The sequence below is a fragment of the Pteropus alecto genome, unplaced genomic scaffold (genome assembly GCF_000325575.1).
Source record: "Pteropus alecto unplaced genomic scaffold, ASM32557v1 scaffold40, whole genome shotgun sequence".
NCBI classification, from domain to species: Eukaryota; Metazoa; Chordata; class Mammalia; order Chiroptera; family Pteropodidae; genus Pteropus; species Pteropus alecto.
Window position 1 is genome coordinate 8,641,627 of NW_006431919.1, and position 27,841 is coordinate 8,669,467.

The 27,841-nt window shown below is 41.6% G+C and overlaps 1 long non-coding RNA gene across 1 annotated transcript in view; it reads left to right on the forward strand.

Annotated features, from left to right (window-relative positions):
* Positions 1-22,774: 22,774 nt before the first annotated feature.
* LOC107195286 overlaps positions 22,775-27,841 on the forward strand; it is a 92,628-nt gene continuing 87,561 nt past the window's right edge. Inside the window, exon 1 of the long non-coding RNA XR_001516386.2 lies at positions 22,775-23,484. This is a non-coding gene — a long non-coding RNA (uncharacterized LOC107195286). The remainder of the gene's footprint in view (positions 23,485-27,841) is intronic.

Here is a 27,841-nt window from a genome sequence, read left to right on the forward strand (position 1 = left end):
TAAGGATGGAGAGAAGTAAGTTCTCACTGCTTGGTACAATCAGGTCAGAGTTCTGTTAACATGGGGTTGGACTGAGGATGAAGAGGGATCTCTCTGAAAGCTCCAAACAAATACCAGAATTGGGGCTTGTAAAAAAAAAAAAAAAATGCCGCCATCTCGTTAATTTGTCCACCCTGGCGAGCTGGCCTGAGAAGGCCTCTGTTTTGTATCCACCTCAGTAAAGCAGGTGGCCACTGGGCAATGTATCGGCACTTCCGCTCTAGTCTCTTGATTTCTTCTTCAGGGCAATGCTGGAGAACGGGCATTCAAGCTTTCGAACCACCCCAGCAGCAACCGCTAGGCACCCTCAGAATAGCTATGCCCCCTCAGCATCATCTATGAGGGCATTATCTCTTGTTGTTCTTCCATGACTCTGCTGAGTTATTTTTCTTAGTCTTCCATGATGGAACTGTAAAAACTAGTATTCAGCCAGCCAATATCATCAACAATTCAGCAGGCTCCATGCTAAAGCAGCATTCGATTCAAATGACATTTTTGACAAGTAGCATCAGATTTCAGATTCACATGAGACTTCCCAGAATGAGCTTCTTGACCTGGAAGGAAGCCAAAGAAGCATTTTTTGCTCGGGTCTTCATGTGAACTCTACCCTTGGATGTACATTCAAAAGATGGTAGAAATTCCTCTCTGCATGGAGCTGATCCGATCCCTGATTAAAACATGTTCAAGTCTGAAATTAGTAGAGATCAGAGAAAAGAAATAAATGATGGTTTGCTTCTGAAAGCTTCCTGGCTGGGAAGGGGTAAGATCCAGAGTTAGAAGAGGTAACAATAAATCATTGCTGAAACAGGCCCAGGCAAGCAGAACTCAGAAATTCATCTACAAAGTCTTTCATTGATCCATTGATTTTTTCAAAATGTTTATTTAACACCTTGTAGATGCTAAAATACCAAGCTGATTGGTAATAACAACAAAAAACATTTTCTGAGTGTATATATCTTAGTCACTTTGGGCTGCAATGAAATACCAGTGACTGGGTAGCTTAAACAACATTTGTTTCTCATGGTTCTGGAGGCTGGCAGTCTGAGATTAGGGTACCAGCATGGTTAGGTTCTTGATGAGGGCTCTCTTCCTGGTTATGTCCTCACATGGCCTTCCTTGGTGGGTGCACACAGAGAGATCTCATGTCTCTTCCTCTTTTTCTAAGACAGATCTATTGTCTCTTCCATTTTTTTTTTTTTTACTAATTTCATCATAGAAACTCCACCTTCATGACTTCATCTAAACCTAATTATCTTCTAAAGGTTCTACCTCCAACTGTCACAATGGAGATTAGTGCTGCAACATTGTGGATTTTGCAGGGGACACAAACATTCAGACCATAGACGTATACTATGGGCTGGGCTCTGGATAACTATTTGAAATGTATTATTATATAACCCACCTAACAGCCTTGTGATGTAGATACTAATAATATGCTCATTTTATAGATGAAAATTCGGAAGCCCAGAGAAGTTAAGGAATGTAATTCAGGTCATACAACTAGTAAATGTTAATCCAAGACAAGAACTGTGCCCATGATCTTTACTACTATACAATTCTGCCCTACAGGATAGAAGCTTAGGCAGATGAATAAGATAAAAAAAATACAAATCAAGGTAGAAACTACAAATAAAACTTTTGCTTCCAGCAGTATATTGGACAACATATTCTGAGGGCCCCGTCTCAGTAAGCTGTTGCTTCATAACATACCACTCCAAGTTTTAACAGCTTCAAAGAGCAATGCTGTATTTTTTGTCATAAGTCTAAGGGTTGGCTTGGCTGGGCTCAGCTGGGCAGTTCTGCCTCACGTGGTATTACCTACAGGAACTCATACAGCTATGTTTAACTAGAAGCTCACCAAGTGGCCTCTTAGTGGTTTAGCCTAAACTCATTAGAAGACAGACCTGGGCTTGCAAGAGAGCAAAAGCAGAAACTTCAGGCCTAGAATAGAACCAGCACTGTCGATTCTGCGACATTCCTTTGGTTAGAGCAAGTCGCAGGCCAGTCCAGATCCAAGGGGAGCAGAAATACAGTCCGCGCCATGATGAGACAAGCAGCATGCGTGTATTGGGATGGGAGGGATTGTTTGTGTCCATTTCTTACCCTTAGCTCTGCAAGGTGGGGAACTGAACCTGAGAAATTTATTAAGCTGGGCCCTTCAGGGAGGACTAATGTGGTCTCAAGTTAGTAGTGTCTCCTGGCTCCCTGAAGAAACAGATACAAATCTTTTCTGGAGAAAGGGACCCTCAATATACTCCATCAAGATTCTTATTAAGTTTAACTATGAGCTCACAGTTTAAAGAAATCACTAAAAACAAGGGAAATAAGCCACTATGAATAAAAAGTGATAAAAACATCAAACAATACCGTTAGATCCCCTAAGGATTTCAGAGTTTGAAATTATCACATATGGGATATGAAATAACTATGAATAAAATAGCTTTTTAAATGAAGTATTTTAATTTGATGAATTAAACATCAATATGAGAAAAGTGAATAGTTTAGAAATTATAAGTATTGCTATTAAGCCAATGGTAAGGCTAAATAGTATAGTAAGTATATCTTGAAAGAGAATAAGTAAAATGGAGAACGAAGCTGAAGAAATTACCCAGAATACAACACAAAGACAAAGAGTGGAAAATATGAGCAATTGAAAGACATGGAAAATAGAATGAGAGAATATCATTGTTTGCATTGCCTGATACAGATCCAGAAGAAGAGAATAGAGGAGGGGATTATTCATATAGATAAGGGGTGAGAATTTCCCAGAACTGAAAACCAACCTGAATCTACAGATACAGGAGGCACAATGTATAAGTAAGATAAATAAAAACGAACTCATGTCTAGACGCATAGCAATGAAACTGAAAAAAAAAAAAAATCAAAAACAAAGAAAAAGTCTTCAAAGCAGCCAAAGAAAAAATACATGCCCTCCGTGAAGATTGATGTTGATTTCTCAGTAGCAACAATGAGCATCAAATGACAGAGGAAAATGGTTTTCAAACTGCTGAGAGAAAATACCTATGAAGCTAAAACTTTGTGCTCGGAAAAATTATTTCTAAGAATGAGGGCAAAATAAAAAATGTAATAGTTATAAGAATAAGAAAGGAAAATTGCTGTTATTCACAGATGAAATGAGTATCTAAAAAGCTGAAAATCTGGAGGAAAATTATAGAATGAATAAAAAGTGATCAAGAAAGTGGCAGGATATGATATTAAAATTTTTTTAGATCAATTGCATTCCTAAACACCAGCCAAAACAGACAGAGTTCTTACATCAGGTAGTGGGTTCATGGACATTTGTTTTATAATTATGCCTTATAAGTTACACGTATATTACAAGTACTCTTTTATATGTATCAAACATTTTGAAATTAAAATATCTTTTTAAATAAAGAAAATTTTATATTATGAGAAATCCTGGATAAGATAGTGGAAAGACGTTAGAACCGGCTTTATGAAGGTGGATGAAGACCTGACCTTAAATTACAAATGGGATTTGAAGAACAATGAAATTAATCCAAGAGGCAAGTAACCAAAGAGGAAGTCAGCCTGCCACCTAGCCTGGTGACAAGGCAGTACTTAAAATTTTCTTAGAGCAAAAGTACAACTTTTTCCAAAAAGAGGAGAGGAGCCCACTCTTGCTTCTGCCTTTCAGGGCTGTGGGGCTTTTGTGAAGTGTTCACTAAAGGTACAAAAGGACAGACAATGAAGAGGCAGCCCATGATGACAATATTAATACATTAGACCTGGGTCCAGTCTCGGGTACTGGGGAAAGTTCTAAACCTCTGGCATTTGACCAGGACAAAGCTTCTAACTGTTATATAACAAGCATGACCACAAGGTCAATTCTTTGAGAATAGTGTGATGTTGCACAGATAAAATTTGAGTGAGTGAACACTTCTTGTTTTTGCCTGTCTGGTGGTACCCATCCACTTTGCTTCAAAACAATGCACCTGAATTTTACTTACGGGAATATCCCCTTCTAATTTTCATCCCTTGTAATTTGGAAAGATTTTTTCCCTACTAGCTCCAGTAATGGGCAATTGACTCAGGTCTGGACAATCAGGCCATTTATTTTACAATTGGCCATAATGACCCTTCAGAGGCAGGCACTGGATGAAAGGCAGACCAAAAAGACATAATCCCAGGTTTTTACTAGAACTGTGGAGAGAAAATCATTTTTCTTATCATGGTTGCTGAAGGCATAGGATCTAATTCTGGTGCTGATGGTGGGCATCTTGCTACCATGAAGGGATAACTGCCAAAAAATAAAGAGAAAACAGATTCAATAGATGGAGAGGGATGACCCTCTGATAATGGAAACTGAAGGCAAGTCCTATCATGATGGATTGGCAGAGGTAATGTGACAAGGTGGGAGAAGTCAGACATGACTAAAGTTTTCCTCTGTTACAAACTCACTGTACGACTCTAGAAAAATTAATTAACACCTTGGGCCTAAATTTCCTCATCTGCAAAATGAGGATTAATAATAGTACATATCCGATAGGTTGTCAAGATTTAGTATGATAACACTGTGCTTGACACACAGAAAGTACTCAATAAATATTATCTATTATTTCTTCTCTTGGCATTTTTAAAATTTAAATTTGTTGGCATGACATTGGTTAATAAAATTATGTAGGTTTCAAGTGTACAATTCAATAAGATGTCGTATCTATATTGCACTGTGTGTTCACCATCCAAAGTCAAATTTCCTTCTGTCACCATATTTTTGACCCCCTTTACCCTTTTCAACCTTTCCCCTCCCTCTTTTCCCTCTGGTAACTACTAAACTGTTGTCTGTGTCTGAGCTTTTGTTTGTTTGTCTTGTTCGTTTGTGGTTTTCAGTTTTATACCCCACGTGTAAGTGAAATGCTATGGTTCTAAACTTTTCTGTCTGACTTATTTCGCTTAGCATGACAATCTCAAGATCTATTCATGTTATCACAAATGGCAGTATTTCATCTTCTCTTATGGCTGAGTCATGTTCCATTGTATATATGCACCGCATCTGTTAGCATTCTTAAATACTTCCTTTTCTGCCCTCTGCTCCTCTGCCATTTGTCCTACTTTCCTTTCCCCATATAAAATTATTTATCTCATATCTACTGGCAGAGAGAGAAAGAGTGAGAGACTGAGATTATTGATCTAGTCTCCAAGACAAATAAAAGCAATTTGAGCCTGAAACAAGACAAGAAAAAGCAGTTTTTTGCCAAGGAAGATGCTAGCAATGACTGATTAACAGATGCCAGCCTCGTGGACTTTCTTTGACACTGTTAGCCAAGCTCATATCAGCCTAATCTGAATGTTCTGATCCCAGAGAACTCATCTGGAAGCTGGGGAGGGTTAGCAAAAGATATGTCATGAATGCCCCTTGTAGTTTTCTGGACACTTAATGCTCATCACGTCAGATGTGTCCAGATACACTTTGGTTGCCTAAATCCTAGTATGTCATGAAGAAGCCAGAGTTTCGGGAAAGCAGTGTCACAGAGATGCCTCTATTTTCCAAAAGGAGACGATAATTCTAGATCCAAAAAACACAGAATGCTTAAATGGAGGAGTCCAGGGGATTCTCTTTTTACAAATCAGCACCCATATTAGGGAACGTACCCAACATCCCTTATCTAGTTTACATTACAAATCTCTTCGTGCTTTTCTCTATTGGAATCAGGAAAACATTTGATCCAAGGATGGCAAGTAGATTTCAGCTAACATGCCAACTTCAATCAATTGTTGGTGTTTGGAGCAGCACTGTATTGACAAAGTCCGGCTTTAGAAGAAAATAGTGCTGTGATCAGTAAGCAATGTCTGCCATGGACAACAGTCAGGGATAGGAGGCCTGTCTGCTACAAATTTGTTGACCTTGAATTCTGAGCCAACAGGTAATTGCAGGAGGGATGGGGTAGGATGGTCCAAAGTTAGGATGCCTGTTGTGCTCTCTATGCTGCTTTGTAGACAGGCCCTGTATTTCTATTTATGCATTGTATATTCTATTTTGTATGTAGTTTAAATGGCTGTGAATCATTGCTCCAGGCTACTCCTCATCTTAGCTGAATTAGGAAGATAAATTGCAACGTCGGGTCCTGGGCCAGCCAGATAACAACTTTTTGTGGATTCCTCCTCTTACAGAGGGGCAATCCCCTGGCCAAACAGATACCACCCCAGTGCATGAGACCAGCCTGCTATAGAAGCTTACCATTGGCTTTTCTTTGAGATCATAGATTCTGGAACATAGGAGAGGCTTCTGGAATCATCTGGTGAGATTTGATTTTACAGATGAGAAAACTGAGGCCCAGAGGAAGTTACAGAGGGAAATGCCGGCTGCCAGTCTTCTTGCAACGCCACATCCATTTGCTTTATTCCTTCTCCACCGTTATCTCCCCAGTTATAATAATCAAACTTCCCGTATGGAAATATTTCAACAAATAACAAATAAGTGAATGGCCATGTGGCATACCTTAGCAGATAGGAGGTACTGTAAATACAAAGTGGCAATGACTATCATATGTCTCAAAGGCAAGTAACGGAAAGTGACAGAAGACTTGCAATGTTGGTGATAGTATTATTTTACTGAAGAGTGTCCTCATTTCCTAAGGCACATCAGGAGTCACATTAGAAATCTTTGCCTAAGGTCCAGAATGTAACATATCGCTTTATTTGTAATATCTGCTAAAGACAATCTATGAGTATAGGTAATTTTGCATTTTGATAATATTGTAAGTTTTGATAGTTTTCCATTTGAACAAAAATGTATTGAGCCTTTCTCTGGATAAGGTATGTTGCTGGGTGTTAGTAAGAGAGAGATGATAAAGCACCATCCCAGCTTTGCAAAGCTCACAGTCTGATTGGGGAGACAGAAGGACAAAAAGAAAATATTGTGCAATATAAATGAAATTATAAATGCATATGTAAGATTCAATAATGGCCCAGAAGAGGGAGTGATTAACTCTGTAAGGTGGCAGGAAACTTTTTGCAGAAACTTCTGCCAAGAATATTTCGAAGCAAATCCTGGGTATCCTATTATTTTGTCTTTCTTCAGTGTTTTCCAGCACTTTGGAGAGACATCATTATCCAAATCCCATTATCCTTCCCTTCCCGGATCCCTGCCACTCTAACTGACTCATTAAAGTTTATTTCTCTAGTGTAAGGCTTTGATCCCTTTAAAAATTCAACACAACTTGTGTTTCACGGAGATACCCAATGCACAGTTTGACTTAAAAATAGAGTCATTCAGTTTGCCAGAAGGTAGTGATGGAGAAAAAAGTCAGGTGTAATGGTGGCTGATTCACTCGAACACTCCTTGGAGCCCAACTTCCCATGAAAACACTAGTGTAGTTAGCACTAGAAAGCTCCAGCCAAGTGCCCCTTGTGCCTACAGGGCAGAGAAGATGTTATACTTCATTTCTCTTAGAAAAGCTCTTGACTGATGCCAACCAAGCAGTCTCTCCTTTTTGACTTCCTGCAGGGTTGTGACTCAGAGATAACTTTCTTCTTACATCCCCAAACACTTGGGCTGCATTGTTTCACAGACGATATACTTGCTTAAGTGGAAGGTCCTTCATCCCACTTGGCACCTATAGTTATCACTTGCAGCCTGAAGCTGTCCTGCCTTACCTCTGTGTCCTTTGCATCAATATCTGCTTTATTACAGAAGCGGTGACTGCAGGGATCACCATGCCGCGCTCGGTTACTGACAATTTTCTTAACTTCCCTTAGGCATCCTTTCCCCACCTCTAACATAGAGTCCGTTTTACTACCAACTTCATAGCCTCAATGTGATGACTAAAGTAAACAGGGTAGCTAAAGACACCTAGCACCATACCTTGGACATAGTGTTATTATTGCAAGATAACACATATCAGTTCAGTCTTCCACATTTTTACCCCATATTCTGAGTGAGCCTTCTTTTCTGTCCACTAGATTATTATCATTCTTGCCAGTAGAACTGTCTGGCCAAGGGAAGATGTTTGATCATTGTGAGCTCAATATTTTCATATGTAAGTTGGAATTTTAACATGTTCTATAAAATATTTTGTGGCTTAAACCGAAATAGGAGTGCAAAAGTGGCCAACACTGTGCCTGGCTCATTGTAAGTGCTCTAGAAAGACCTGAGTGATTGTAAGAGCCTGTACTGGGTCACTGATTGGGGTGGGAGGAGGTTGAGGTGGGAGGTAGCTGAAGACTGGCTCCCAACAAGGCTCTTCTCCTCAGGGTGATTTACACATCATCCCTCGGGTGGGCAGAGGGAAGCAAGAGAAGATGTCCCTGCCAATCTCAGAGGTCTAATGTCACAAGGATGTGAACAGTAGTTATTCTTCTTGGCAACTATTTGGGCCCCAAAGCAGGCTCATCTTCACACATAAAGTTATGTTAGCTATTTAGCTGAAGAGCTTAATAAATGCCACAAATTTCCAGAGTTCTATAAGGCATCTTTAAATGAGCTTGTTCCATTATTTATCAATTCCCTCCATATTGTCAAACAATCATTTGTCTTGTTCTGGAGCTAGGAAATCAATCCATTTTAGGTATATTATGAATATAGTTCTAGAATACAGTAGCCCCTGTGCTACTAAACTTCAGTTGAAAAGGCCCCCAGGGATGAGGGGGTGGGAAGGAGACAGCACCATAGTGGAAAAAGTGGTTTAATTTTAACTTTTATTCTGTATTAACCATTTTCCCACATTTCTTTGTAAATCACAGTGAGTAAAGAGAACAAAGCAATAAAAGCAAAATATATTCAAATAAAGCGTAACACAGTAGTAGATGCTAGTACTCTTGGAGGTTTATTTTTTTTAATGCCTCTTTTGCTTATGAATTTGAAATTTCAGAAGGGGAAAGAAAACCTCGGTTTGATTTGTTTAAAAGTATTTCAGTTTGCTTTGGAATTGATACAAAAAAAATACACCCCCGAAACTCTCCTCTTCCTACAGGAGACCATTCTTGATGAGCTCATCCCGTTTTTAGTAACAAACAAGGAGGATATTAGCCTCAGATTTTCTAAGGTTTGTTTAGGACTACTGTGTTACTCCATCTCTGTGCGCAGTAGAGTTGTATCATATACACTATGAACTCTATGAATTGAACTACCTCCATTTGGCAAAGGAGAAGAGAGGTAGGGAGGATTTGGAGAGTGCAGACAAGTCCACCCACCATTCCACTTGCCCCCGAGCAACTGTTTGTTGGTTTCAGGGGACATGCTAATTGCAAAAGTGCTTCTCCAGGCCACGTGTGAATTTTAGTGCTGGAAATTAGACTTTTTTTTTTTTATAGTATGGTCTCAAAACTTCTTTATTTGGTCATCAGAGGAAGAAATGACAATGTATTCCACCCCTAGAGAGAAATGTAATGGAGTTTCAAAGGGTAGTTATAGCTGTAGGCACCAACTTCAAACCAACCCCCACAAAAGCTGAGACTCCACTGCCTGCCAGATGTGGGAGACACAGACTGGGATGGCTTCCCAGATCACAGCAGTCTCCTCCATGGCACCTTCTGCCCTGTCTCCTGTAGCCGAATGATCGCGGGGACAGAGATATCTGGCTCAAGCCACAGTGATCAGATTCTCCCTTCCAGGAACCCGAGACCTGAGCAGAGAGATGCAGATAGAGATGTCTCTATGGCAGAGTCATTTGAATGGCAGCTCCAGGGACTCCCAGGGCGGAAATCCCCAAGCCTCCCTTTTCAGATCCTAATTGTTTTGCAATTCTTATGATTCTGTGAGTTTTCCTAATATTTTCAAGGGAGCTAGCCAGAGCTGCTTTTTATATTTACAACTAAAGAACCTTAATTAATATACCAAGTTATCATCTCATTAAGTTAAAAGCTTCTTGGAATTAGAACTGAATCACAAACAAGAGTTAAAGGGCCCAGAGGGTGCCTGCTGCACAGACAGCTCTGAATGTTTCAAAAGGAAGATGCTAAAGGGCAGAACCAGGCAGCTTGACGCCCTAGGCTAGTGTTTCCCAAAGTAGGTTCCATGGACCCCTGATCCAGCAAGACGATCCCTGATGAAAAGGTTCCATGGTCAAATAAGTTAGAGAAATGCATGATACTCTATTCCTCACCTAGAAAGTCATCAAATAAACCCTGCAGACTCACTTAAAAGCTCTGCAGTAAAGTCATTTAATTTGCTAAATCGGAATTCCTAAAACGTATTCAATAGCATCTAACCCTCATAACCTGCAGCCCTCCTCATCCCCACCTTCAACTCCTATTAGCACACATTCTGGCAGCATTAATAGAGATTGTGGGGAGGGAACCTCTAGTGAACGTTTCCTGGGAGCTTTGACTTTACACTTACACCTCCGCTAAAAGGCTTGATCCCTCTGTCATTCCTCAGGTGTTTACTAAGGACAGCAGTGTGCTCAACCCTGTGCTGGGGCTCCTAGGGACAACCACGGTACGGTGGGAGGAGTAAGAGGACCTAGTCGGAGTCCCAGATCCGAGCTGTAAGGTGGCAGGACACTCTTTGTTCCCTTGGGTGAACCCATGACCTCTATTTGAGTCAATGTATTTTTCTCTCAAACGGGGCTAATAATACTGACCTCACCTCACCACTGGATTGTTAAAAACATCTAATAGGATAATGGATGTGAGGGCACTTTGTAAGCTGAAGGTATTACATGAACATAAGCTATTAGAAGGGATAAATAACTTGAGAATGATGTCAGATATTATAAAAAGAGAGAGAGCCATAGGCTCACAGGCTTATACCTGTGATTTTTGGATAGAACAAAATATTTTAATATCACAGCTGAGCATTAAGTGTGTCAAGATAATTAACTAATCTACTAAAATATGAATATGTATTTGTACCTGTATCTGTTAATTATTTTGCATAACAAACCACCCCCAAATTCAGTAGTATACAATAATCAATATTCTTGGTCATGTGTCTGAAGATTGGCTGGGGTTCAGCTGTTCTGGGCTGGACTTGGCTGGGTTTGGCTCCGCTGTGGGTTGGACCAGGTCTGCCCTACATGTCTCTCCTCCTTGGACACGTAGCAGTGATGATGGTAGAGCACAAGAGGTCTCACCCAACTACACGAGCACGTTTCAAGCCCTAGCTTGATCATATTCATTAACATCCCATCGGACAAAGCAAGTCATATGACCAATTCAGACCCATAGGGAATTACTTCTGAAAGGATTCTTTTGTGTTTCAGAGGCAGGTGGGAGTAGAAATACTCTTCCTGTTTTTCATATAAAAGCCTAAAAATTACTAGATGAACCAAAAGTAAAAGAATGCCTTCAAAGTTAACCAAAGAAGAAAGAGAGTTCACAAAATTTAAAGTCGGTGAGAGATTATCAGCCAAAGCATGAGTCTTAAAGAGCTTCTTTTCCTTTAAAAAATAAAAGTTCCCCTAATCTCACAAGGAGCTTGAAATAGAAACCCTATACCTAAAGTAAACACTGAGCTCTAAGCGAGGAGGACATCACTGGCCACAATGACAGTTCGGCATTTAGAGCCCAACCCCTACTCTCTAGACATGACCTAAGGTCCTCGATTGAGATGAAGGTGCACAGCCCCACAATGATGAGGCTGAACTTCTTGCGGGCTTGGGCACTCAGAGGCAGAATAGGATGCTCTTTAAAAGGTGAAAAAGATGATATATCTTGCCTATCCGTGTATATACAGCCTAAGATTCATACCTGCTACATGGTCTATTTTATTTTATTTTATTTTTGCTATTATAAATGGTGCTGTGGCCTTTTGGGGTAATTTGAAGTTTATTACTAGATTGGGCAAATAAAGACAGGACACCCAACTAAATTCGTATTTCAGATAAACAAGTAAAATTTTAGTATAAATATATGCAATATTTGGGATGTACATATACTAAAATTATTCTTTCTTTATCTGAAATACAAGTTTAATTAAATGGTCTGTATTGCATCTGGCAATCTTATGTAGGGTTCTATAAGCTCAAAGCATTTTGGACCAGTAAATGATAACTTTTGGATGACCTGGCCATTTCTGGCCGTTCTATAGCTATCCAACATACTCCTTGAGGACTAGAGTTACTGCAAAGTCACCATGGGGGAAGTGGAAGGTGGACTTCCCACTGGGGACACCCAGAGTGCTGAGCTCCTCTGTCCCTAGTGAATTGACTGCTTTGCCCACAGCTTGCCCTTCAGAAGACATATCAGGCAAGAGCAGAAGGAATTCTCACATCCAGCCCCCTTCTTCCCTGACCTTACTAATTTAGGACGGTTTCCACAATTTTGTGGACATAACTGGGTAATCTAATAAAGGTAGATTAAATTACAGCCGAGTATTTTCAGATCTGAACATGGGAAAAATGTATCCTCTTTCAAAAAACAAAAAAAAAAAAAAACAAAAAAAACTGTAAACCACCCCACACTTGTTTTGTTTTTCTTTTATCTGGGAACAGGGCAAACAGAAACTATCTTGGGTTATTGTATGTGAAAGTTCTTGCAGCTGTGTTGGTTTTTGTAACCAAAAAAAAAAGAAAGAAAGAAAACCCACAAATCCACAAATTATATTTTACCAGATACCAAAGCTATCAGGGACCTGAACTACAGCTTCAGAAATAAATATTTCAGTAAAAACAATAAAATAAAAGCACTAATCTAGATCACCACCACACAACACCCACACACACCATTTCTGAAGGCTCTTCAAGTGAGAAAAGCTGGCTACTGAATCACTTAAGTAATTCTGTGAGCAGAAAAAAGGAACATGGATTTGAATCAAATGAAGTATTGGCCCTGTTCAGGGCCAGCTGGCATCATATTTAGACTCAGAGATTTTGATCTGATTCAATAAGTTTAGAATATTAGTGCGGTGAACTCTAGTTTCTGGTTCACAGTGGAGATTAAGTCCCAAGAGAGAGAAAATGATGTTCTTTCCCACTTTGCATATTTAAACAAACCTTGTGTTTCCCTTTATTTATTTATTGTTTGGCAAGATCAGCTTTGCCCAGTGATCTAATGCATAATATCACACATCTCCAATGAAGTAGAATTTGTTTGCTTAAAACTTGTGGGTGTTTCTTGGCCATTTTTTCATGAGCAAGTCAGGAAGGCTAGGATTGACCAGAAGACCATCGGAAATGTAGTCTAATTCTCTTTTGGATACCCTCCAATATTTTTTTCTTCTTGCCTGAGCAAACGAATTTGGAGCTTCCCAGAACTCAAAAGATTTAAAATGAGATGCTAAGAGCCCCAGAAAGCATAAGAAGTTTTCTTTAATTCAGAAAGTACAAATTCTCAATCCATTGGCTGAGGCCGACCTTTCCGTGTTTTAAGAATAAAGTGTCAGAATACAAAGTGAGAATATATGCAAAAAAAAACCCCAAAAAACAACAAAAACTTTGAGAAATACAATTAAAGTGTCCAAGAAGACAAACTGTTTTAAGCACTCTAGAACTCTTTAGAAATACCTTTATATTCAGTGTACAAATTACAAATAATTCTTAGTTTATTTTGAATGTTTTCCAAAAATCTTTAAGAAGAAATGGGTAAATATTCTTCCACCACCAGCACCACGCCACAAATACGCCTCTCACATCCAAAACATACATAAAAAGAATGAGGGGCGTCCATCCTGATTTCATTACATACTCAGCTCAATATCCTAAAATCGCTTTAAGTGCAGACTTTTAAATTCAGTCACTGGACATTTCAAGCTACACAGGGCTACAACTCCTTGATTTTCCAAATGAATAAACTGAGGTTCTGAGAGGTGACGTGATTTACCCAAGGTCACATGATTCATGCTTTATGAAGCCAGGACCAACACTTGAATCTCCTGTTCTTGGATCACAGCATTAAAATAATCGATGCTCATCAGAATATTCCCAAAGCCTTACAACAACCCAAAGCACCCCAGAGTGACTGTCCTGGAATGGCTGACCTTCAGCCTTTCTCCAATCCTTACTGGGTAAGAAGGAGAACTTAGCCATTCCAGAAAGATGTTGAACAAGCCCAGGATTGCATCAAAAGAATTTTCTCCCTGACCCTTAATTACTCACAGAAGTTCCCAACAACCCAATTTTCATATGCATTTATAGTTATTTTGCACCTTGCATTTAGGTATCCCCTTTTCCCTATCAAAAAACTCCTCTGCTAAGTCAGGCATAAACCACAATATTTTCTAAGCTATCTTTAGAGAGTCCCACATGCCTGTAACTTGCATTTCGTTAGAGTCCTGGGGCCTTGACTTTAAGGACCCTACTATTTGTTAAGCACCATGGGATGATTAATCAAATATCTTGCCTTTGCTCTTTCCAACTCCTTGAGGAGGACAGGGTTGCTCAGCTTCCACTCTTTCTTTATGGCAGCAGCTGCAAACCCTGACTCTTGGTTGACAGAGAAGAAAAAATTTGTAAACATCCTGGGATTAATTACTACTGGGATCTGTCTGCCCATCCATGCTAATAAAGTATGAGACTTCCTTCTATTTCTCATCTTTATTTCCTCAGAGACACCAGAAAACCTCTCTCCCTAACAAAGTGGAATAAATGTGATTAAGGCAGGTGCCCAGCAGCCCAAATCCTTCATCAGACCATCAAAAAAAAAAAAAAAAAAAAAAAAAAAAAAAGATGTGTTGAGTGAGGGAGGGTGGCATTCAATACAGAGAACCTATGCGACCTTCGGTCTCCTAGAGTCCATTGTCACCAGCCAGATTAGCACTCAAGGTGGGGAATGGAAAGGCCTCACATCCAGCCCTGTGTTTTTGCCAAAACTAATTTCCTTCGCAACGTTCGGGGCCTCGGCCACTGGGCCTTCTGGCAGGTCTGGCTCTTTTGCCAAAGAATGAGTGTCAGGGTCTTTCTTATCTCAGAAAGGAATGTGCTGTCTCCCTGGCCTGCAGTGGGTTTCTACGACCCCAAATGCCGGGTCGAAGCCCCATCTGTGCTGGTTGTTGACTAGTAGCAATGTAGATTGGCCAGAAGCAGTGCCAAGTCCTTCATCATGGTACACTTAGGCAGGTCTTCTCATTCTTTTGAAGGAAAGAGGATAACAGGGTTAAGGAAATAGGCTCTTGGGACACAAGGAGAAAGGCAGGAGTCAACACAAAGAAGTCATAAATTATGGAACATTTTAGAACACATAGGACACTAACATGGCCTTCAAGGCCTTGCATGGTTCACCTCTGTCTCATTTTTCAGCTTCCTCACCCTTCATACCCCCTCACACCCTGTGTGCTAGACACACCAGCCTCATTTCAGGGCCAAATTCTCTCTTTCCACAGGGCCTTTGCACAGGCTATCCTTACTCCTGGACCACCCTCCATTGTACCACTGATGCCTCCCCCAACTCTTTATCTAGCTAGCTCCTCTTAACACTCAGATCTCACCTCCGGAGTCACCTACTCAGGTTGCCATCCCTGGACTTACAGGCTGGGCCAGGCCCACCTGTGTAAAGGCTCAGAACACTCGCTTCCATTGTAAGTTTACGCTTATTGGTGGGATCCTTTGAATAGTATCTGTTCTGTTCCTATGATGGTAATTTTCATGAAGTCAGCTCCTACATCTTGTTTCCCTGGTATCAGCAGTTCCTAGCACACTGTATGACATGTAGGCAACATTTATAGAATGGATGCCTTCTAGTTAGACTAGGCAGCTGTCATGAGCAGTATGTTTACTGGTGAGAAAACTAAGCCCTAGAGAGGTTAAGCACCTTGCCCAAAGTCGCAAGCTAGTAAGTGGTAGAGCAAAGAACAGAAACTTCACTTCTAATACAGTGTACCTAATATACTTAGAAGTCAGTAGTTCAGAGGACCTGGGTTTGAGTCTTGACTCCTCGATTTCCCTGCCATGTAACCTTGACCAAGTTACATAACTTCTCTAAGACTCATTTTCTTCATTTGTAAAATGAGATTAATAATGTACCCATGTCATAAATTACTATAACTAATATAATAACTATCAACTATTACTCTAGGAATGCCTCAAAAATCCAGACTTTATTAAGTAAGAATTTATGATAATTTAGGCAAGAATTTGGCTAGTGCTGACCTTTTCAAAATCTATGAAGAACTCCAAGCTCTTAAGAGCTGTTTAAAACTTATTTGAGGAAAAGAAGAAAAGAAGAGACAAAAGATTTATAATGAAAATAGAAGGTCCTAACAATATTTGGGAGACAGTGCGTTAAAACTGCTTAAGAGGACAAATTGTTTTTAAAATGTCAAATTAGATATTTTTAGGATCATTTATTTACAGATAATCCTGTGATGATCATTATAAATACTTCTTCTTTATTCATCAAAGTAGACTCCCTGAGGGTTTCTACAGTACAGTTATTTATTAGCCTGCCTCCAACTAGTGTCGGTGCTTAAAAGTAACAAAACTGCATGTCCCTTAAAATATTTCATCATTGATCTCACTTGTTTCAGCAAGCCCATGTCTCCCAGCACCAGGGCTGCCCTTCCTTCGGTGTCTTGCCCACAGCAAGCTCCTCCTTTCCTCCAAACCTCTGCCAAGAGCATCCTTCCCCAGATCCTCACAGACAGTGTCACCCCGCAGTGAGCCCTTTCCATAAGAGCCCTCTCACCCTCAGTCTGCCTTACTCGGCTCAACTTAAATGACCATTCCCAGCCTCCACTGGGAATTTCCCCAGATCTGAGTGGGTTTACTTATCGCCTGTCTCTGTGCTCTCAGCTGGGTGCTTAGGAGAGGAGAGGCCTCTTCTCTTTTGTTCCAGCACCTGGAATGACGGCTGGCACATAGTAGGTGCTCAGAAATTATTTATAAAATGAATGAAATGTTTCTAGACCATTTTGTAGACTGGGTTAGCAAAAGTTGATCACAGAGCTGATTCTGATAGACCTGAACAAATAAACAGAAAGTCCTTAAACTTCTTTAGCATGAGAGCTCTTTCTCTCAGAAATAGCGTACAATTTCAGCATTTTTACAGGAAATCAGCTGCAATATTGGCAAACATCTGGTAGTCAGGGAAACGAGAACTGTCTAAAGGGTGGTTAAGACTGACTAATGTTTTAATGAAACAATCGACAATAAACCTCACCTTTTCTCTCCCTTTATCCCACCCACGCGACTCCACCACCCTTTATAAAAGCTTTAACCTAGAAATGCTTGTGACCAAATGCCTTGTTTTGTGAAATTAATTCAAGCTGAAAGAAAGTAGTAATGGTGTCATATGGTAGTGCAAATTCTAGGCTCGATAAATATTAAATCCATTATCCAGCAAAGCTATTATAAACAGTGTGTCGTCATCGATTAATTTATTTAAGAATCTCCATCTAATTTACTCTCAGAGGAGCCTCACAGAAAGTTCATTATTTGATGATGAACATGTTGATGCAACCTTATACTAATGAGGAAAATCACTGACCTACAAAGATGACATGCCTTGTTTTAGGAAATCCAGGAAGCCCGTGGGGACAAATAGGAAAGGAGAATTCTGACTCCTCCCTGTCTCTCCACTTGTCTACCTTCCCTCTCTCTTTCTCTGGAATTTTTTCTTTTCCTTACTCCCTTCTTCACTCTTTTCTACTGCTACTTTCAAAACTAGATCTCAGGGATTGCCTTTATACCCAGATCTGTATTTTGAAGGCAGCTGGATAAGAAAGTGATTTTACCAACTAGTGCTAAAAACAACACATATAACCCAGGCTCCCATCTCAGGTACCTAAAGAGACTAGGCAGATAATTTAAGTAAGTGAACCGTGCTGAGAGCCATGCAATAGAGAGTGGTGGGGACTGTGGCAGACTGCAGATGGCATCTAGAGGAAGTAGCTGCTACCTAGCTCCAATCCATTGTTGCCATGAAGAAATGTGAACCCAGCATAACTAGATTTTTAAAAACTGGATATCTGGGTCTTTATGGGAGATTTTCCAAATTTTAAAGCCTTATATGGGCCCCCAAACTAGTGTTTGGCTGGATTCAGCCTATAACCTGGCCACTGACAACCTCCAATGTTAACGTCCTCGGGTCAGAGTTTCTATCAAAAGCTGAACCCATCATTTTCTTGTCTACTCTCACCTCCCCCACCCCCGCCACCATGCCCAGCATCTACTCTTTTTTTTTAAGTTCATTTCTTTTCTCTCTCTTCTGTTCTCTCTGTGCCCTGTGCCTCTACTCCTTCGCTTTGCCTCTGATGTTCACAGAGTTGTGTTCCCCTGCAAGGCAGAGGCAGTGCAGAGCAGAAGCCAGGTGGGGCCGGGAAGAAAGGAGACTCATTCACCAGGCTCAGGCTGAAGGTTGTGGAGAGAAGGGGGACAGACAGAGTAAATGAGAGAACTCAGCTTGGCCACAGCCCCTGGGCACTTGCCAAGATCCAGCTTAGAAAAATGTGGAGAATAAATGCCAAGGCAAGAAGACAGGGGCTGCCAGCACCTCCCCCCATGCTCTTCTCGTACTTTCCCTCCAGCTTTTCCCTCCCTGGTTCTCTAGTCCCATCGCGACAGTGTTGAAGGTTCCAGAGGGCTTTCCACAAGCTCTGAGAATGATAAGGAAATGACTGAGGAAAAAAATCTCTAGTGCCTTCCAAAGCAAAATTCTGGGCTTAAGTGTGGACACCAGCCTGCGTTCTGTCTTGGTAGGAGACTCTACCAGCCAGGTCAGGGTTGGATATGGCGGCCATGAGGAGTTGACATCAGCCGCAACTGTTTCCATATCCCAAAGCTTCATTTAGTAGCCTATCTTCCAAGAAGGGAGAAATAGGACGCAATATGTAGAGGTCACAATTCCTATGGAAAGACTCTCTGATGCTTTACATGTAGCATTCCATTAATTCTAACAACTCTCCATGGTAGGTACTTTTAGCTCCATTTTATAAATGGGAAAACCAAAGCATAGAATGTTAAATAATTTACTCAAGGTCACAAATACACCCTTTTCAAGATTATTGTGAAAATTAAATGGGATTCTGCATGTGCTATATTAATAAGATACCAGGTACCGAAGAAGTGTTCATTTTAATTTTAAACCAATTTGCACAAAGCTATTAGCGGCAGATAATATAGTAATATATTACCCTTCCCAGGAGACTCATTACTCAATAATATTGATTGCACATCCACTATTGCACCCTAGATGTAAAGATATATATGGACAGTTCTGGCATCTCCATGACTTAGTCAGAAGTAGGGCCATAATAGACAAATGAAAAGGGCCCTCTCCTACCAGGCGGCCCTAGACTAGGCGTACTACTTGACCTTGTTCTTAAGCTGGGTTGTTCTTGCCAGAGAATGCACAGTTTAGTGGGGAGAGCCTGACCTGAGGGCCCCCCTGCTTTGCAGGACTGCTGAGGCCCTCTGCCCAATCCACTGTCTGCCTAGTGAGTGAATAATAAACCCCCAAGCCCTTGCTCCGCTCAGGACCACCTTGGCTGCCTTTGCCTACTCTGCATCAAGGCCCCTTCTCAGCCTCTTTCCTCCTCGCATGCCTATTCCTGGGTTCCAAAGCCAAGACTATGATCGGTCACCTTAACAAGATTATAAATGGCACATTCCAGGAGAGGCCTTGGATGAATCTGCTTTCCTTCCCATCTCATGGAACAAACCCTTTTCTCCTGCTTTAGGGCATTTAAAAGACATCCAGAAAGACCAGTTTTATGGTGGCCCAATAGTGCGTATGGAAAGCAGTGGGATACAGGCCAGTTGGTGCTTGTCAGCTTGGAAAGTATCTTCCCATTTTCTTTGTTAGTAAACGGGGAAGACTGGTCAGGATGCTCTCTGGGTTTCCTTACTGTTCTCACTGTCATAGTCAAAGCATCTTCTTAGACACTCAGACAGATTGGAAGTTTTGTAGGGTCACTCTAGGCCAACCCAAGCCTTCTCATAACGGAGTGGACACCCACCTCTATTGTGCAACTCAGGGGTGCACCTTCCCCCATGAAGCCACTCCCTTCTCTCATGCCAGAAACGTTCTCAGATTATCATTATTTTGGAAAACTGAATCTCTGTGAAAATGAGATATTATTACAGAATCTTAGCTTTAAGTATCCTCAGCTCAGAAGGAAAATGCATCTTGGGACTGCATAAGAAAACTTTCACTATGGTTTGAAGCCGGCAGGTCCCTAGGGAAATAAATTTAAGATAGGACTTTTGGGAACCAGCAGGGAGAAAACATTAAATGAAGTCTCCTGGGAGGAGAAACAACATTTGTCTCTTCAATGCTGTATCCCTGGTGTATCCACAGCTCTCTTCTATCTTTAATCCCATCTCTATTTGACATATAAGTGAATGAACAAACCTCAGCTTTAGATGAGGGAAGATGCAGAGAAGTCTTCGGAAGAATCTTATGCTTTCTAGCAGAAAGTAAGTAAAACCAACCGAGCAGGAGCTGAGAAAGCACAGGCGATCCAAAGTTGCTAGAGATAGAGGTCCCAGCTGCATGCCTGGAGAAGGGAGCCTGGAAGAGGCTGGGCAGGCAGGGCAGAGGGGCCCATCACTTGCCGTCACCTTCTGTTCTTTGCATGTTGTTCACATTGGTAAGGCTTCTGCTAAGAGACGCCATCTACTTAATGACTGTGAGTACAGGCTTTGGAATCAGAGCAACTTGACCTTGAGTCCTGATGCTGTCACTTAGCAGCTGTGTGGCACCAAAAACATTACTTTACTTCTCTGTGCCTCAGTTCCCAGTATATTAAAGCAAGATACTAGTAGTAACTATTCCATAGGGATATAATGAGGGTTAAAGGTGAGACTATTTACAAAGCACCTGGCCCAGTGCTGGCACCAAGCAATGCTCAATAAATGATAATGATGATGGTGATATAGAAAAGATGAAGAGCAGTTAATTCTAAGGAACTGGGTTTATGAATGTCAATGTCACTTGGAGTGTGGATGAGGGAATGAATCACACAACTGATCTGATACCAAGGGTCAGGACTCTGGGCAAGTCACTAACCCCCTCTGTGCCTCATTTTCATCTTCTGCAGAAGAGTATAATAATTCTATCTACATCATGGGATCTGGAGAAGGATTTACTTATTCGGCACATATTTATTAAGTAACTATTACGTACGAGGAGCTGCCCTATGCACTTGGGATACGTCTGTGAACAACACAAAGATGCCTGCTTTAGAAACCACATGTAGACCTCTCAGAGCAGTTCCTGGTACAGCCCTCAGGGAAAGAAAATTAAGAGAGTGTCAGATATGGAAGAAGATCAGCCACAGCCTAATACAGCTTCACAGACTCAGTTTTACCATCTTCCCAGTTTTGTGATGCTGGACAAGTTCTTAATCTCTTTGGGTCTCAGTCTTTCCCACTCGTGCAGAGGGCGTAATCATTCCCTTCATGAGGGTTGTGCAGCCCCAGAGGTAAACTGCCTGGTCCACATTAAGCCATCTGTGCCGTTGCTTCCTGTATTCGTTTCCTGGGGCTGCTGTGACAACGTGGAAATGCTTTCTCTCACGGTTCTGAAGGCTAGAGGTCCAAGGTATCGTCAGAATTAGTTCCTCCCAGAGGCTCTGAGGGAGGCTCTGTTCCTCGCCTCTGGTTCTAGCTGCCGAGCCAGAATTGGTGGTGAGCAACCCTTGGCGTCCGAGGCTTGTAGCTGCGCCATTCCTGTCTCTGCCTCTATCGTCACACGTTCTACTCTGTGTATCTGCACGTCCTTTCTTCTTCCTCTGAGGACACCGCTGGATTTAGAACTCACTCTAATCTGATATGACTTCATCTTACTTACATCAGCTAGGACCTTGTTCCCAAATAAGGTCTCATTCTGAGGTTCCAGGTAGATGTGAATCTGGGGGGACACTATTCAACTCACTGTAGGTTCTTTCTCACCCCTCTCCCCCATTGCAAGGCTTCTGAGCAAAGAGATTGGGGTGCAGCAGGCTTCGTGTCCTCCCCTGCTGCATCCATATCACCTCCAGAAAGATCACGCCGTTTCTCTGTAAATAGTTTGGGAATTATCACAGGAAATGGACTAGAAGCCTACAAACACTCGGGGATCATTTCGCTCATGATGGAGGCAGATTTGGAAGTTTCCTCATGTTTGTACACCACCAAGAAATGAGGCACCGCTCACCCTGGAAAATGAGCCTGTCCTTTCCAGACCAGTTGGTGATTTAACTCCAATGGCTGAGCAACTCATAACTCGAGGTATTAATGAGTCAATATGTTACCCTTCTTGGCTATTATATTTACATTTCAGCAGAGTCTTTCTGGAGGCAAGGTTTTAAATCAAGGGAGTGACTCTAATGGTGGAAATGTCAGGCCCTTTGGTGGGGGACGGTATTTGGAGAAAGGCAGAGGGAGCTTGGCCTTTCAGTTTAACTCTGCTAACATTTCTTAAGCAGCTCCCACACTCAGGGCCCTGATCCAAACACCCACGTGGAACCCACTTAAGAGTAAAACCCAATTTGTGTCTGTCAGGGATTCATGGTAAAGTCACTGCACACAAACAGTGGGAAAGCAAGGCAGACGGCAAGGTACATTATGAAAGAGATATGAAGGACATATGTGGGAGAGGCAGAGATTAATTTCGATGGCAATGAGGTGGGAGGTTATATTGAAAAACTTCAAGAAACAGGCAGATTTTAAAGTGTGAATCAACAAGTGGAGGTGGCGAGGGATGGCATTCCACATAGAGGACTCAGCATAAGCCAAAGTATGGCCGTGGAGGAAGGCAGAGAACCCCGGGGGACTGCGTGTTATCTGGGCCAGTGTTCAGATTGTGTCGTGAGGCCCTTGGGAAGTTAAGACCGGAGAACTAAGCCAAGCCTTGATGCTAGAGGGCGTGGCCTGTCAGGCTGAGGCCATGGGGTTTGATCCTGACTGCCGTGCCTGCTGCATGAAAGATGTCTAAGTGCATCTGTCTGGCTGGCATCATGCTGCTACCCTGACTTTGGACATCATATAAGTTGCTTAACTTCTTAGAGACGCAGTCTCCTGGCCTCTCAAATGTAGATGGTACCAGTCCTGTTACACAGCCTCCTCGAGAAGATTCGACGCATGCAACTGCTTGGGACAGTGCTGCTGCACACTAAGCAGTTAATAAATGCTCATTATTAACTTTAAAGATTTTTGGCAAGGGAAGCGATAATACTGGGCGTTTGTTTGCTTTCTCAGGATGCCAGCTCATGGCTAACCAGACAAGCTGTCTGGCTGAGTGAAGAAAACTTAGTGGAGCATGGGACAGCTACATTTTGGCATAAGGAGGGGCCGGTCTAGAATTTGGGACAGGCCGAGGGGAAGGATGGGGACAAGTCTGCAGCTGGGGGTTGACAGTCCTGGGAACTGGCAGCCTGAAGAAAAGCTGAAGTTCGTCAGCAGCTTCCGTTGTCCCAGGGGAAGCAGCTTCTCTTCTCAAGAGACTAGAAAGGAGCTCAGAGTCCAGAGTATCTCTTGGGAGCTGCTGAACTAAAGGAGGCAAGGACAAAGGGGACAGCATGGACAAAGGCCTGGAGGTGGGACAGGATTCATGGACTAGCCACACGGGCCCGGGGCGGGTGTACTTGTCTTGCAGTGTCCTGGTACTGGCTCTAACAGCACCCAGAAGGTGAGCTTGGCACCCGATGTCCTGCATTTGTCTCATTTATTCCAGAACCTGCATGCTTTCCCTTTCCCCTGCTTGTGCATATTCTATTGTCCTTCCTGGCCTGTTGAAGGCTCATGCCCTCCTGGGAACGCTTTCCAACAACTCCAGCCTATGCGAACCTCTCCCTTCGCTGAACCCAGTAGTATTTGACAGACTCATGCTGTTTAAACTGCCAAATCAGGATAGCTTCTCAGAGGTTTCTTGTGTAGAGTAAATGAAACAACTCTTATAATGTGCTCAGCAGAGTATCTGGTGCCTAAACAGTGCACAGGATATGTTGGCAGTTCTGCTGCTGCTGTTCCTTCCCCTGCACGTGGATATTAAGATCATTGCTTGAGGACATATGGTGGCTGGCATCCTTGGGAAGAACACACTCCTGGAGATACAGGTCCGTGGGTGTTAACTGTTATGCCAACCCTTTCTCTTCTACTTGAAAACATTCTGGAGAACTGAGTGAATGAATGTGACATTATTATTGCAATAACCTTGAATCCACTCTAATTCATGTTTACTTTTTAAGTAATCTGCCAACGCTGGTACTTTAGCTTCATGAGTCACAAATTCCTTGTGGCATACTTCATAATATAGGGTGACTCACCAGGGCACTGTGGTCCTGAAAGTGAGCTTATGCTCTAAGTTTTAGCTTGTATTAAGTCTGCCTTCCTGGCTAGACTGTAAACTTTATGAGGGCAGGAACTCTGGCTTCTTCCCTACCCTCCACGGTACCCAGCACAGTGGTTGGCATGTAGCTCTGTTGTAAACTAGTTGTGTTCTGATGTCAGGCTGAACTGCTTCAGGCTCATATTTCATTGACAATGCTTATACAAAAGTATAGGTTGTTTAAATGCTGAAACTTTCAGAGATATACCTCTAGTTCTGCCCAATTCCTATGAAAACCTCTACGAAGCGAGAAAACCTGTATATTCGTCAGGATTTCTTGGGAATGCAAGTGATAGAAACCTAATTCAAAATTTCATAACCCCAAAAAAGGGAAAAATTGGTTTGTATAACTGAAAAGTCCAAAGATGTAGTGAAGTTCAGGAAAGGCTGAATCTAGGAGCTCAAAATTTACCAGAAGAATATGTCTCTCTCAGTCCTTCGACTCTGTTTTTCCTCTAAAATGTCTTTATTTTTAAGCATGTTCTACACAGCTGGTGGCAAAAACAGCCACTAACATTTTCAGTTTATATTCCATTAGCTTGATAATAGTAGGCAAAGTCCCATCACTTTTTTATTTTTCATTTTTTTGGCAGAATCTGGACATGACACTCATGGACTCAGAATGTATCACGTGGCTATATCTAAACCAATTCCTGAGACTTGGTTTGACTAGGTATTGGCTACTAGGTGCAGTTTGACTAGGTATTGGCTACGAGGCGCGGAGCTTGGACAGACGCTATGCAAAACAGCCAGTTTGGGTGTTCAGAAAGGATGATTTCCTAAAAGATAATCTTGATGCAGTTCCTAGAGATAGAAGAAATGGATGCTAGACAGGCAAATAGTTTTGACATTTGGCAGACCAGAGGGATAGTAATTTTGTGTAGAAGCAACAACAGCTTCCATGTCAACTGCTATTACCACAGTGAGAAAGACACTGATCCATTGCATCATCTGTGGATGGAGGGAGGCCTTTTACAGTGAACTCCAGACCCTGACTTTGGTTCCAGAATGGTACAGTTACAGTTTTGAGGCCCTCACAGGTAGAGCCTATCCCCGTCAGACTGAAGAACGAGTGATGGCATCTGCTGAGCTATATGGAGAAGGGCTTTGCATGTAAGTGAGCACAACTTATGTAACCAGCATAGGGGCCACCTGGGAACAGCTGCTGGTCAGTTAGCAAGAAGGTGAATGCCCTTTGTCCTGGTCTGATTGCTCTGCCTCAGGAATTTCCTTCTCCCGTGGCTCCAGAGGAGACAGTAATCCACCCCATCCCTTCTCCATGCTCGATCTTCTCTTGTCTGTTGTTTTCTGTTCCCCATAAACAAGAGTTGACCCTGGCCAAGATTGTAGCTGCTTTCCATCATGGAGAAATGTACTGGTTTGGTAAGGAGCATCTTCATCAAGATAAAGGTCTTCTTGGTCAGTGTGCTCTTAAAGAGAAAGAAAATAAAACTGAAAGACAAGTCTTACTTATTGTGATAAACACCATTCCCTTGTTGTTTTCCTGCTAGAGAACTATACTGAGTAATCTTAATTGATATTGTGGTTCTTTTACAATACATTAATAGCGAGAGTGATGGGCAGAACAAAAACCATAAAATTTTTGAATAACAATAGTAAGACATGACCTTAGTAGTCATTCCCACCCTGTGGGCTTTGTGAGTTCATCAGCTGAATCTGTTTTGTTCGCTGCTACATTTTCAGTGCCTGGCATAGTGCCCAGCACTCTGGGTGTGTCACCGTTCTCTATTACGGCATTCATGGCAGACATTACTAATCATCCACTTTATTCTTCCCTCTGGATTGAGAGTGTGGCCTCAGAATCATTCTCAACGCAAAATTCCAGGGCCAGCCAATCAATATTGACACATGAGTCAAAATCGATTTGCCTTTTCTGACTAGTGGCTTGTCAAAAGTTTGCAGAATCTTAAGGAAAGATTTCTTTCAATCATGTAGTTTCCATTTAGGAGACAGCAGAGACTTAAGCAGTTATCTATCAACTAGAATAGCGGCTTCTTTAGGCTTTGAAGTTGCTATAGAACTCCAGTCTACATTCTTTTTGTCATTCCTCAGAAGAAATTTAAAAATCAGGTATTACACACCACAAATTAACTTCTGGGGACGACATACTCTTACCGGTTTTAACTCCTCAGTAATCTGCAAGCTGATAATTACCGTGTAGAAGCCAGTCCACCTCAGTGAAAGGTTAGAGGTTTAGGTGCTTAAAGAAGATCCCCAGGAGTTCTTCTTCCTTTGGTGCCCGCCATTTAACATTTCAAGTGGTGGAGAAATGGCACTCGGAATGAACAGCTCACTCTGGCAGCACACCCCTTTCCTTTTAGATTTTAGCATAAGTAACATTAGGAAGTAGTCAATTATGGTCAATGTGGGCTCCTGCAAATAACTGTAGAAATTAAATTGGCTTTGTATATAAGAGGAACATGCCCTTGCAAGACATCTATTCAAATAAACCCACTGTGCAAGGCTATGGATGCAGCCAGAAAAGATCATTTAACAGGCTAGTCAAATTACTGTGGTAGTGGGAGTAAGAAAGGGTCTGGACCACTTGGATAATTGGAGCTGCAGATGATCAAAAACTCTTTTGTTGAATTATAGGCTCCCAGATTGGCCTCAGTCCCAGTGAAAGAGTATGATAACCACATTTACTAGCAATAAGATCATACTTTGAATACTTGACAGTTAAATTCAAGAAAGGAGTAAGGAAATAGTCATTTCAATCCAGGTTTACTTGAAGGTTATTATGCAAATTCAAGGAACATATGAATAGAGTCTTCTAGTCCAGAGTCTCCATAAGCATCACTGGGCTCTGAGGGGCAATCAGCCATCCTCTGCTACCTGCTATGAAGAGACAAAAGCACCTGATGTCAGCCTTTGTTCTAGGGTGTTATTGGAATGACCTAGTAATTAAACATCAGTCAGTAGCAAGGTTCTGACTAAAATCAGCAATTGGGGGTTGAGGCCACTCTTACTATCAGACAGAATTCACCTTTATGTCTGCATTGACAATTGAAGCAATTGTGTTTATGCTAGGAAGTGGCAATTTAGGAGATAGATCCCAGCACTTTCAGAGAGAGGCAATTAACCTGAACTACGCCTCTTGAACACAAGTGGTCCTCCCCTGCTTATGGGGACCAGGGATGGGTATGCAGAAATTGTGTAACTTGTCTTTGATGTCAGACCGGAGAGCATATTCTAGTCCTACTACTTAATAGCTGTCTGGCATTGAATAGTTAATTAAATCAATTAACCCTCAGTGTTGTCTCTTTAAAAATGGGGAAACAGTATCACCTATTTCCACTTCACTAAAATAGAGATGATAGTAAGCATTGTTGTGAACATTAAATACAAAACAAAAATATTTAAAGTTCTTAACACTATTTGGAACATTTACCAATATAGATCATGTTCTGGTACATAAAACAAGTCTTAATATACTTAAAAGCAGTCGTCATGCAAAACATATTTTCTAACCAGAATAGGATTAAATTAGAGATTAATCACAGAAAGATATCTACAAAATCCCCAAATATTTGGAAACTATTTACTTCCCCCCAAAACCCTTGAGTTAAAGAAGAAATCAAAAGGGAAATAAGTAAGTATTTTAAACAATGAAAATGAAAACACAGCATATCAGGAT